Genomic DNA, 14,779 nt, shown 5'->3' on the forward strand with positions numbered 1-14,779 from the left:
CTTAGCATGGTTACTTACTCAAGTGATGGATATATCTCATATAAATATGAGCCTATGCATATGAAATTACATAAAATGTTCAAATTATTCTTAACCTACTATTACAATTTAAAACATTCCATGACTCAACAGTTTTTTGCAAAATTTGTAAGAAAAATGCACATCTAATTTCAGTATGTTAAAACGAACAAATCGAAGTTTGGATATTACACTAGTTGGGTCGTCAATGGGAAACACGTTGGTGACAATGATAGTGTTGATCCACTAGATGAGTAGTTCAGTGATGACCATTTCCCTGTTGCTATAGCAAGACATTTTTCCCAGTAACAAAACATGACTACATAGGTTTGATAACATCACTTTGTACCATATAATAATGTAAATAATAACATCATGCTTAACCATAAAGGACACCACATCTAGCAACAATATGTTTTTATTACTTATGACATCATATCCAAAGAGAAATACACCATGGGATCACTTTGATATCATGCCCAACCATGATTACACAAGGATAACCTATTTGATCTATCATCTGTCTGTAACAATTCTTGTAATAAAGCAATGCACAACAATTTCACTCGGTGGCTACACAATCAAAAAGCTACAACAATTGCATACAGTCCCAAGTTTCTTTGTTGTCTATAAAGGAATTCTAGTAAAATTACAATGAAAATTACAATGACTAATACAGTACAAGCTCCTCTTCTCGATTTTATACATATGTATGAGAAGACTAGTAGTTGTACAGTTATTAGAGAGGTCACATACAAATGAATGCTCGGAATAGTAGTAATAACAATTGATCTTATACAAGGAACTAATAGGGACAGAGTTATCATAGGCCATCTTCAATCAATGCTACATTAGAAACAAAGTTATAGCAAGACACCATTAATATGCCCAGTTTTGTGCATAAAATAAGTAATTTCACTCAAGGTGTCCTCAAAACATTGGGCTATTTTCCTATGAACCTCACAAATTGCAATGGAGACAATAAGGAATGTTCTACCCTGATATCATAAGGTTTTTTAAAGTGCCCAGTCTTAACGAGACCTAAGACCTTGCCAGACCTTGCCTTAGGTTTAATGTTCCCTGAGAACAATATCGACCCAAAGGTCATGTAAAATATCTGGCTTGGGGAAATACATGTAGCATATGGGGTAGCCATGTTGTTTAAATGTACAACAGTTTCCATGACTACAAAACCAACCATAATTCCTAAATGTACATCATTGTCCATGACTACAAATTGTCCATGCTTATATATGGCTTCAAAGTAACTATGAAATATCTTACAATTTAAGAAGTACTTGAAATTTTGTAACCATGATATGTGGTGAATTATCTAGATGAATTCTGAGTATCATAGTTAGAAAGATACCTTTGAATGGGGAAAGGGATCGACTTCATGATTTTCCTCCCAACCATTGATAACTGCCAACCATGCAACTGCCACCCCTAGCTTGTGAAACATGTCCCAATGATCAGACCAAGGATTCCAGAGGTTTGTCCCAACCCCAACCTTCATATTGTTGTTTAATTGAAGGATTATATTGTTATGTAAAAAATTAGTTAATTTTAGGTTTATTATATAATTTAGGTTTAATTAGACGAAAGGGCATGATCATAAGATCATGCCCTTTCCAAAAGGGCATGATCATAAGATCATGCCCTTTCCAAAAGGGTGCCCGTGGCGGTATATAAGCCAGGAACCCCATTTTAAACAATCATCTAACATCTGTAATTTCATCTTTTAATAAAATATTTATATAAATAGATCTGTTATCAAGAAGTTTTGCTTCATCTGGTATCGGAGCCAACACAAGGCTGGTGACACCCACAGATTCTGCTGGCCATCAGGCCCTATGAGTTTTTCATAAAATAATAGTGTGTGTGGGCTATTCGTTCTCTACTTGGAGTGTGGTTGTTATAGGCTTTGCGGCTAAACAACAGCCAAGCGCAGGTTTTTTTGTAGGACGTACAGCTAACCATGTACGGACAATTTCACACCAGCTAACCACATCGCAACATCGTGAGGTGATACGCTGGGTGATAAATCAAACCATCAGACGTGACCATCTGCGTTGAACTGCGGTGGGCTCTGCGGTGATATCCGCACAAGGATCGACGGTCGTGCGGTCAACAATAACGTGACTTTAATTGACGTCACTGTTCATACATTCAAACGTGACTTTTCATACCTGACTGTACATTAACGTGAGTAACATGACATATAACGTGAAAAATACATAACATTTATATAACGTTAATTTATATATATTATATTATATATAATATAATACATATAATTTAATTAATTAAAAATTGTATCTATATATATATATATATATATATATATATATATATAAAGTTAATTTAAAAAAAATAAAAAATAATAATAATTAATTTAATTTAATTATTTTTTTAAGCTGGCAGATAAATACACGCCCCCACAAACTCGCTCAATGCCGACAATGACAATGGCGGATTTCCAAGAAAAATTGTTGGACGCGGAGCATAGGATAAGTAACAACCACGATGAGGTCAGTAAAAGATTAGATGAATTCAAGATCAAGCTTGAGGGGCAGGTTGACAATGTCAAAAAACAGGTTGACCAAATAAAAAATCTTCAGGATACGACAAATCGAATAGAAATAAAGATGGAAAATGAACATGTCCAAACAGAAGCAGACATCAGAGAGGTCTTAACAATGCTGAAAATTCTGTGTAAAAAGGCGAATTGTACACCCGAACAACTACTAAAAGAAAATGAAGAGAATTAAGAACACATCTCATCAGATTCAACAAAGTCAACAGACTCTCATGAAAAATTTGAATCCCCAAAAAAATCAGTGACACCCCACCAAGAAGTGAGTAACACAACCCTTACAAACAAGCAACTCTGAGATACCTTTACCAATCAACAACCCTTTTTCGCTCAACCATTAGCAACATACCAACGAAGGGCAAAAGTGGAGATGCCTAAATTCGATGGAAACGAAAAAAACAATGTTGCATGGATAAATAAAGCAGAAGAATACTTTGAGATATATGACATCAATGACGATGACGAAAAGCTCCAGCACGCATCCATGAAAATGGAAGGAGAAGCATATAATTGGTATATGTGGTGGAAAAAGACAACACACGTCATTAGCTGGAGAAAATTTAAAGATGCATTCTTTAAAAGATTCCAAGGTGTAAAGGAAGAAGAGTTCTTTTCAAAACTCATCAAATTACGACAAAAAGGAAGTGTGGACGAATACACTCAAGAATGGGAGACCTTAGTAACACAAGTACCTGGGTTATCAGAATCTCATCTAATTCAATCATACGTCTCGGGACTCAAAACCCATTTACAAGCAGAACTTGAGATGCATGACATTACATCAATAGAAGTAGCAAGACGAAAAGAAAAAACAGTCGAAAAGAAATCCAAACCAATATTTTGGTCAAAAGCGGAAAAAACATATTCAAGATGAAGGATACCCCAGTATGTGGACTCAAATAATACAAGATATGTTCCACCACATTGTTGTGAAGATGAAAAATCTAATGTGGAAATTCAAAGGATAAAAGAGGGTAAATGTAAACGCTGTGGTGAGAAGTGGGACCCCAAACATAGATGTGCTAAAGGAAAAGAACCAAAGAACCTATATAATTGTGAAGCAACCAATGATTCAAATAGTGAATATTCTGACATAGAAGAAATAGAAGATGCCCCAGAATTCTTACCAGAATTAGAGGACAGGAGTATTCCGCAAGTGTCATTATTAGCCATGATAGGTATATCACAACCTCAGACCTTAAAGTTAAAAGGACACATAAAGAAGAATAGCGTAGTGGTTCTCATCGACTCTGGAAGCACACACAATTTTTTAGATGCAACCATGGCAAAGAGACTCAATATATTTTCATTTCCCTTACCAAACATGAAAGTGATGGTAGCTAACGGTAAGAAGATTGAAAAGGTGGGGAAATGCCATAAGGTCAATTTGCAGATTCAAGACTTTAATCTAGAGTCTTCGTTCTTCACGGTACCGTTAGGAGGAGTATATGTAGTCTTAGGTATACAATGGCTACGAACTTTAGGTACTTATGTTGCCAACCATCAAGTACAATTTATAAAATTCAAATGGGGAGGTCAGAAGTGCAAACTACATGGATTCCAAGCACCAAAAAATAAAGTTGTATCATCATCTCAAATGATGAAGCTGAGTCGAAAAGGAGCACCTGCTTATCTAGTACAATGTCACCAATTAGAAATGTTATCTGCAAATATGACCAGTGAAGAGTCGCCAGAGATACAAGATTTAATTCAGAAGCATGAAAAAGTATTTCAAGACCTACCTCTGGAGATGCCACCTAATAGGGAAATTAAGCATACAATAGAAGTCAAGGCAAGGTCAGACCCTGTCAACATCAAGCCATATTGATATCCACATCACCAAAAAACGGAACTTGAGAGATTAATCCAAGACATTTTAAAGTGTGAGAACTTGATCATCTTGGAATATCTGATCAAGTGGAAGGACTTACCAGAAGAAGATTCTTTCTGGGAGAATGAATCATTCTTCAACAACATCCGTCGTTACTTATGCTTTGAGGACAAATCATTCTTTCGAGAGGAAGGCAATGTTATGTAAAAAATTAGTTAAGTTTAGGTTTATTATTTAATTTAGGTTTAATTAGACGAAAGGGCACGATCATAAGATCATGCCCTTTCCCAAAGGGTGCCCGTGGCAGTATATAAGCCAGGAACACCATTGTAAACAATCATCTAACATCTATAATTTCATCTTTTAATAAATTATTTATATAAATAAATCTGTTATCAAGCAGTTTTGCTTCATATATAGGGGATTTAGACGTATTTTTTCCTCCATTCATAAGCCAATAAGGGACTCCACAGATAAAAATGTCCACCCATCAGTCAGTAAGGGATTTCAGAGATAAAAATATCCACCCATCAGCTAGTAAGGGATTCCAGAGATAAAAACCTCCACGCTCACTTATCTCAAGGGTTCCAGAGATTTGCCTCCACCTTGAGGTTTCTCAGCAACTCCATCCAATGTTGGGAATCTCAAGTATTCCAACTCTGAGCACTCAACAAGGAAATGGAAAGGAAATTAATCTAGGGCAGCATGATGCTTCACCCTTTTATCCAAAGAGTGACTCCAAAGATAGAGAATCTCTACCCTCGGTCAACTCAAATAACCCAACGAAATTGGCCAATATTTTTTTTTTTGTAGCAACCGATACTTTATGTCTTTGGTGTAATGGTATAAAGAATCAAGATTGACCCAAGGTTTTTCCCACCAAACTGGCTAAACATTGATTAAACCAACCTATCATTATTGCAAGTTCTTATTTTTGAGTAGTAGATGGGTATTATTATTTCTTAAGTGCATCTATACTAGTCTGGTTGTAGAAGGGACACAGTCTATAGGGTCTTATCCCTTTGAAAGATGAGGGAAAAGTGTGTACTTAGGGATGAATACCTCATCAGGAAATAAGATAGCGATGAGGGTTGATATTTTTGTGATGGATTCAGTTATATTATTAACTAAATGTATTTCAGTTAACCCAGTTTCAAACAAAGCATTTTTCTAAAATGACCCTAGCATCTAGACACCAAGTAGGTTTGAAAGTAGAGGAAATCTAACGTATAATACTTTGTAGGTTCACCGTTACTAACCTTTGGTTCTACGAGTCCTATTGCGTCCCTCGTGATGTTGACCCTGTGATTTCAAATTTGTGCCTCTCCTTCCTTTGCAATGAACTCCTTGAATTATGCTCCTCAGTTTCCTATTAAAATATTAATCTTCTCTCCTTAGTTTTCTTTCCACGGTTTCCTTCGTTCCTTTCTCACCGCACTCCCACTGTTTTCTTCTTTTGGTTCTCCATGTCCCTCCTGGTCCTGATTTCTCCTCTTTTTTACTATTCTCCCATTCTAGTTAGTTAGGGCCTAACTAATTCCTACCCTTTGGCCTCTCCTTCTCTCCTTGCTTGCCATTTTCCCTCTTCCTAGGGCTTGTTCTAGAATCGATAAGGTGTGAAAAAAAAAAATGTTGCACCATGTGCTAATAACCTGTAAATATTTGCTAGTGTGTGAAGAATCGTTAACTACGTCCATATTCCCTAGTCATGTGAACCTTATGCCTACAAGCATATCCCGCTTCTCAGGTCTCGGTTGAACTATATGCACCCTATTAATCTGACTGAAAAAATTGCTTTATAACTTTATATCGTGCACCATATACAAGGACTTAGGTTTATCTAATACCTTGGCTATTTAGTATGAGTTGAACTTACATTATTAGTATCACTTTGATGTTGTTGAGGTCCCACCTAACTCCCCTAGTTAGTAGAATAAATTGTTATCTAATGTATATAAAGTCATCTCTCATAATTAAGGCTCCATGAGTTAGAAGAATATGCAATCAATAATTATAATTGGCCACCTTAAAGAAGGACCACTATGTTAGTGGTTGAGGCCTCATTAATGGAGGTTAAGTTAGACAATTAGACATTAGGGTTTTGATCAATTAGAAACTATTTATTATTATATTTGTAGGCATAATATATTTATGATTTTCCACATGTATACAAGAATAACTAAGCGTTTACCAAAATCATGCAAATGCAACTTCAACATGTACACCAGGATAACAACAAAATATTTACCATATCTATACAAATGCAAGGTGACCAGGGAAATATTTACATTATATACATGAATGTACTAAGAACAAGACCATTAATACCATATTTACATATTTACCACATGATTGAGGTCATTACATTATCCCTATCCCCATGATTGTTAAGTGCTCTACATTGACCTTTTACCCTAATTTATTTCAGGTTAACCTAATAGACCCCTTTCCTAGCATGTAACATGTTTTCATAATGAAATAGTTTTCTATGATATCTTTTGTTCATCATGGAATTTCCAATACTTAAATCTCATACCATAATATGTCCTATGTCATTTCCTTACCAAATTTATGAAAATTGCATCATCTCTAAGAAAGAACATGGGAAACACCACTAACATATTGAATCCCAATAGAATAAATTGATTGAAAAAGGTCTCAGTTATTTAGAAATTAAATAAATAAAATGACTTCAAATCAATGAAAAGGTTAAAACATATATTTCTCAGTACTGGTAGTTCCACAATACACATGCAGGTGGAAAGAATGGAGTCATTTGAATGCAAAATTCCAATTGACTAAATAACTTGACCAAAATGACACCTATGTGCAGAGATTATGATACAATCGCTTTGTAGTGAGAGTAAAGAATAGGATAACGTTGACCTTGAAGTTGTCTAACAAGGTATTAAGTGAAGAATGGAATGATTATGATCATAACATATATTTTCAGTAGCTTCTCTACCAAGTAAATCAACATTACGAATTCAAATATTATCAACCCAGGTTTAAACAACTCATCAATCAACTACCCCTTTTCTTGGGGGGTGGTGGAAAGCGATCTAGAAACTTAAGGCACCACCCTGAAATCGGCTTTTCATTTGGAACATAATAATGAAAAAAACTCCTACATGCATTAATCTGATGAACATACCACACTTTGGACCAACTTGGTGTGTCATTTTCCAACAGGATGAGGAATCGAATGATCACCTCTTCCTGTCCTGCTCAACCACTCGTCACATCTGGGAGCAAGTCCTTTCCTCTATGAACATGCCACAACGATGGGATGGTCACAACATCAAGGAGGCCTGGGACAACTTGTGGACAACTTCCCCCAACATGAAGAATCGTAACCCCCCACTGATTATATGCTGGCATATTTGGTTAAGTCAGAACAACATCATTTTTAACAATCTGCATATTTGGTGGCCTTTGGTTATCACTAGGATCTACAACAATTTCAATAAAATCCTCGAGGATGAACAGTCCAATCCTGCTTGCACTATCACTCCTGAAGTTATAAACCATGACCATTCATGGGCTTACTTTGACAGTTCTACCCAAGACCAGGGGTGTGTGGGGGGTATCCTGCTCCATCTATTTGACAGCCACTCATTCTGAATCCGCGTGGGAGTAGGTTCTGGCACTAACAATTTTGTCGAGCTCATCTTGCTTCGCCACTTATTATACTTTCCATTGGCACATAACTGTAGACACATTCAAATCTTTGGGGATTCTAAGATTTTCATCAATTGGTTCAATTGCACATCTTCTTGTCATGTACATTCTCTCAGGAAAATTTTGGATGATGCATTGCATTTAAAATCACATTTTGAACGGATTACATGTCTCCACATTTACAAGGAGGCAACGAATCAACCTAGGGGTGAATGGTTGATCCAAGAACAGAGGGAGGAAGAGATCTTCCAATTTTATCACAAGCCATATATAGACTAGATACAACAGAGGGCTGACAGGCCCTAATTACATAGTTTCTATGATCCTAACATATATCAGAAATTCAGCAAAGCAATTTTTGAATTTTTGTATAAATATTTACTGAACCTGAAGGTATACCCTTAGTGGGTACTTATGTACAGACCTATATATTTTGATGGCTACGACCACACATACAACATATGCCACCAACATCTACAACATGTAATTTTCCATTTATAATAGAAAATTACGATTTTTCCCAGGGAAAAAAAAACTCATCAATCAACTAATATAAATAATCAATATTGCTTGACTCCATACCTCCTTAGAAATGTGATATAATCTTCATTCCCCCACTGTCCAGTTTTTACCATGGAGGATACCAGACTATAATAGTTGTAGAAATAGAAGCAACCATGCATATATCAACTGCAAGTGCCTCATAAATTCCAGTCACATAGAAGGATGACCATACCACTCATAAGGAGGTATTTCTTTATATAATTATTGTAAAAGCATAACCTGAATCCATTATTGACATTTTTAACATATTTAGTGAGAATTCCAATCTTGGATTAAATGCATATGAAAGGACCACAGGATGAAAAGTCAATAAATAAAAACCGACATATATTTTCTGTAGAAAGTCCAAACTAAACTAATCCCCAAAAGGTTCATCCAAATTTAGCAATAAGGCAATTTAAAAAATATAAAGCAACAAAGTAGATGAAATCCCTCAGTATAATGTAGTGGTTGCAACTTCATTTGTTAAAAATGTGGCTAAGTTTACAACATTAACATCAAGGGGTAGTATGTGAAAACAATGATATGTAAGGTTAGTTTCCAAATCTAATATTTATTGGTTAACATGCCACTGGAAAAATTAATAAATCAATGGTGAACCTATCAAGGTATATGATAAAAAATGCGCAAAGTTAAGGAAAAGAAACAATCTTTCGCACCAAAAAGGCACCACGTCATACTAAATCCATTTCCTTTTGTGCAAATCATAAGATGGAGTTTTTATTCTGTCACCAATGAATGCATGAAATACACCCTGTAGAAGGCATTGCATTTCCATTCAAAACATGAATACAAATGCTTTCCCTATAGGTTTTACATCACTCATCAAAGTTATCGAAAATAAGGCATGTAAGTTCCATGGAATTGTTTTTCTGGTAAAAAAATGACAATAATCTTTGATAAAAAGATTCATTATGTCTCGAGTTATGATCCACCAAGAGCAAATTAATAGACAAAAATCCTTGAATGGTTTACCGCAATCCAAACCAAAAGTACAAAGAATAGTTCCAAGCTAGTTTTCTTATACTTTGTTAGTAAATATTGGTGTACCAATTCAAACAATTAGTTCTACACAACTAACAAAAACATAAGCCCACTTTTCTTTTGTTTTTGCACACTTTTCTTCTCTAATAGATATTTCATATTAAGGAAGCACATATATCGTTGGTGAGCGTGACTACCTTTCCACTTCTACGTGTGTATCAAAAAGGTAGCAATGGGTGAAGTAGTGTGGCAACATATTAGAGCAATCATGAAACAAAAGAAGGATGAATTATATTAAGAAAACTATTTCCAAATTTGTTTGAAAATGTATAAAATATATGCACAGTGATAAGCAACAGTAACTGAAAACAAGGTAAAGAAAAAAAGAATAGGCAAGGCACAAAATATGATCAGCAACTCTGCGTCCATTCAGGTTCCTTGCACTTATTTCATCAACATCACAGAGTACTGACTCTTGAGAGATATCGAAATCCTATATACATGCCAATACAAAAATTGTATATCAGAAATGAATTTCCTAATTAGGATCGAATGATATGCACAACTCAAATTTAAAAAAATATGCATTGATTCTAAACAAAATAATTAGTGGCAGGCAAAGGGAGACACCACAACTTGCCTCCAATGACATGAAAAAATGATTAAAAAACAGAGCCAACCATAACGTTATTTCCTGAATATGAATATTTGATTTATCTTGTGTGAAGGAGTAAATTACTTCAGGAACAACCCAAAGTGATATCTTAACATAAATCAAATCAATAGATATCCCTCACGACCTCCCTCTCCATAGGGTCTTGCACCTAGAGTGAATCCCCATTGCTCTGCTTTCACGTAAGTGAAAGCTGAGCCAGTAAGTTGCAGAATGAAACATCTCTAATCCAGACTAAGGTTCATTTACTGAATGACGATGGCCATATTTGATGCCCAATTGGTTCCATTTTTAAGTAGTTTCTTTGGCTATCAAATGACTTATTGAATACATTTGACTCTGCTTTTTCTACAGTTGGTCCTGGCAGAAGCAGGTAGTGGAAAAAAAAATTCCAACAAGGTTTGAAATCCATTTAACTCTCCCCATGTTGAGACTCTAGTTCCAATGTACCCGAGAAAATATTAAATATAAATGTATAGTTCTTTCCTTTGTGGAAACTTATGGTGGTGAATCATTCATATTAGAGTTAGCATGGGACTGATCAGAAGGCCTGTCTCTTTTGGTTTCATGGCTAGAAAGGGTAACGTACATGGTAATGGGTTTGAAAAGAATGGACCAGTGGACAATATTTGCTCTTTAGGGTCAACTAGTATGCGCTCAAGAGAAATGGGTTCAAGGTTCACAACTTCAGCCATACACAAGGAATTTGGCAACAATGGTGATAATTCTCAGAATATTGATTGCCCAAACAATCAGAGCAATGTTTATAGGACCAAATCACGGAGTTCCAGAGGTTCAGGAGATGGTAAATAGGGTGCAGTACCCACAGAACCCAACATTACTAAGGGCAGGACTTCCCTATTCGAAAAAAAAAAACCGAGTACAAAACATACTTCTTCTAAGTAAAAAGAAGTAAGCACATCCACATAAAATGGAGGGCAAAGAAATGTTGAAGATGGTGATGGAACTAATGTTGGTGAGGCAAGGGAGTATGACGAAAGGTTGATGAATGTTGAAAGTTGCAACATAGACATACATTTCCCTACTCAATCTACCATTACTCAATACTTTGAGATGCAAGAAATCATGGAGAATGGGATACATGTCATTTCCCAAAAACTAGAAGGGAATGGGAATGAGTAAATTTTCATGTGCATCTACTCTGTTTAGACAAGCTTCAGAATGTATCCAACAAAAGAAGAATGTATTAACGACATTCATTGCAACTATTTTATAGGCAAGAGATTTTATTGTTCATAGGTTTTATCATACATGGCCCATATTTTGCACATGGCTATTGCATTTTGGGAGCTTATTCATGCTACTTTTCATATTGTGGTTGGATTGTTGTCTTAGAGGCATGGACTCATTTCTTTGTTTGGGCACATCATCCTTCTTTAAGTTTATTTGGTGCAACTTTCTTAGCTTCACCGCAATGACAAGCCTTTTCAATGTTTTTCTGAGCTTGGGAGTTATTGATTCAAGGTGTAGCTTGCACAATGGCATTTTTTTGGCTACACAACTTTAGACTTGACAACAATTGTTATTGTGGTGGTAGTTCTATGGATACATGGTATCTTTCAGGTGACTAACTTACTGAATATAGCAGTGGGTATTACTTTTTCTCTGAATACGCTGTTGATTACAATTATGTACTCTATCTATTCTGTTAAATTTCATGTGGGATGGCTTGGCATGGTTCTATGCATGAACTTGGTTTTCATATCTAGTGACATTTTTATTTACTTTCTAAAGCACAATGCAAAAGAAGGTAAAGAGATAGGTTTTGATCCAGAATATGAAGGGACTAATGGAAGGGAAATAAATTTATCTCATGCATTTGGATACAGTGGTCCTCATGGTCAAGAAGGTAATTTTTCTTTAGCTAGACAATTTGGTGAAAGTTCTCAATATAGTAAGTCTAGAGATGGTGAAAGAGGGCCCTCAACCAGTGGCCTGACTGGAGGAGATCCATCTTCTGAAGAAGAAGTATTCTCACTATTATATAATCCTAATCACTATGCAGCGTTGGGTTTTTCTCGTTATGAGAAGATAAACATTATTGTCCTAAAAAATGAGTACATGAAAAAGGAAATGATGGTTCATCTTGTCAAATATATGGACAATGTAAAAGTTGAGGAAGCGTTTAAGAAAATCCAAAATGGATATGAGGTTCTATTGGATTTAGTTAAGAGGAAAATTTATGATTATGAACTAAGGAGGGAGGAGCTAGTCAATCACCTTCATAACTTTAGAAGTGGTGTTCAAAGGAGTGGCAGGCACAACCCTTTTAGATATAGGTGTCCTAATGTTGTGGATGAGAGGGATAGTATTCAAGCAAATTCAAGAAGAATAGCTTGCAAAAAATGCAATGGTTCACATATTTGGATACACACTGATAGGAAAAAATCACAAGCTAGGTGGTGCCAAGATTCCATGATTACCATCAAGAAAAATATGGAGATAGATGGGTTGAAAAAATAGGCCATGCATTTTTGTTTGGGGTGCTTAGAAAGGTGGACACAAAATGTGCATATTCCTCTGTTTTAAGAAAATTATATGATGCAACTGAGCGGGTCATTTGAGCGGGTACAAAGTGTCCTCCAAACACAACTAAACCCACTTTTCATACAAGTACTACCCTTATTGGAAAATATTATTCTCAAGGAAGCACTTCAACTCACAAAGTTGACACAAATGATGATGCACCTACAAACCTAGATGAAAATATGACAATTTTTTTTTCTTGATTGGTTTCAAAATGCAATGGTATCTGGGATGTTTGACACTAGTAATGGTGTACCAAAAAATGCAAGCATGAAGACTGGGAATCATGCCAAAAATATCAAGAAAAAGAGAAAGGGAAAGAAACAATGGTAACATATTTAATGGATTTTGTTGACACAAATATTTGTGTTATCTCGTGCATGCATATATTCTGTAAATCAATCCCCCCCCCAATGTAGATCTATGGCTTTATTATTACTACAAGTATCATATGAGCTTATAACATTAAGATTTTTTATGAAGTGAAATCAAAGCTTTGCTTCCATTTTTCAAGTGCATATTCCAGAATCAAAGTCTGATATATACGAGGAATTTTATAATCTTTATTGTATTATGGCTTAAGCATTCAATGGAAAATAAGTTTGAAGCTAACTAGCCAAAAAAAAGTAGATGTCCCTCTAAACTTCAACTTCATGATAGGTACATATGCATCATGGACCAGAAGGAGTTTAGAGACTTCTGACATTTAAGCCAACATGTCATGAAAAATGCCAAAAAAAATCCTCCTATGGAAGAGAAATGTAAATTTATTATTCAGATTAGTAGTATTCATCCAGAATAAGCCAGCTGCATACATTGTATCCATGTGGACAACCAAGCAAACTGTGTCCAAGGAAATCACCCATAGATAGTATTATGAAAACCGACACAATATATTGTTAAATCAATCCACCACCATGAAAAGCAATTTGACTGATAACAAGTAAACCAAAAAACAATAACATTCAATACTCACCTCCCTAATCACATAGCAAGGCCCTACACATAACGTGTCTAGATCTGATCCTGGACCATGTACCTCCCGACATCCAGATTTTGCTAGAAATTAATCATTAAACCAATAAAATAACAAAACTTTAAAGGAGTAATATTTGTGTATTTATAACAACAATAGTTTTGAACAACATTAAACAAAACTAATAATATTGTGTGGCCTCATGTAGTGGACATGTTTCGATACTTAAATGACACTTATAATTAAAATTATAGGCAAAGACCAATAAGGTTCTGCCCATTGGGAAGAGAAAGACGATGCATACTGTCAGGGGGAGTAGAAGCTTAAGAATTGCCTCTCAAGATCAATACACTAAGGCTTTTACATAGGTCATGAAAGACAAATCAAATAGAGTCATCCCTTTAAACTCTAGAGCAGTTTTATCTTCAGGAAAAATTGTGATGCCAACAAAGCTGTTGAGGTCCTCGTGAAGTTGGAAAGTAGCATTAGTACTACTAGTTTATGTGGAACAATTGTTGAAAATGAGAATATTTATGAAATGGCTTCCCAAGAAAAGGGATGTTTACGAACAAAAAGGCATGAATTTTGGTAATATTTCCAAAATTAATAATAGGAAGAAGAAAAACAAAATTTCATTCACTATGGGCACTATTTCAAAGTTTCGTGGAAGTAGAAATGAAGGGTCATGCCTTGTTAATAAGGAAAAAGGAGAAGTGAATTAAAGGGATGATGTTATCTGTATTAGATTTCCTTTAAATATTTTCTTTCATTAACTCGTATCTATCTTCCTACCCAAATGCTTCAACAACACAATTTTTAATTGAGCAACATGGTCTGGGCCTTGTTAAGGGACTGCCTCAAAGGATTATATATCAAAATGTCACTTAAAGACATGTGCAATGACTCAAA

General features: G+C 35.4%; 1 pseudogene; it reads left to right on the plus strand.

Annotated features, from left to right (window-relative positions):
* The first annotated feature begins 10,914 nt into the window (after positions 1-10,914).
* Positions 10,915-13,227, plus strand: LOC149248469 (uncharacterized; annotated as a pseudogene).
* Positions 13,228-14,779: the final 1,552 nt, after the last annotated feature.

Source organism: Pinus tabuliformis, chromosome 7, assembly GCF_031772625.1.
Source record: "Pinus tabuliformis cultivar Carrire ecotype Pingquan chromosome 7, CPIR1, whole genome shotgun sequence".
NCBI lineage: Eukaryota > Viridiplantae > Streptophyta > Pinopsida > Pinales > Pinaceae > Pinus > Pinus tabuliformis.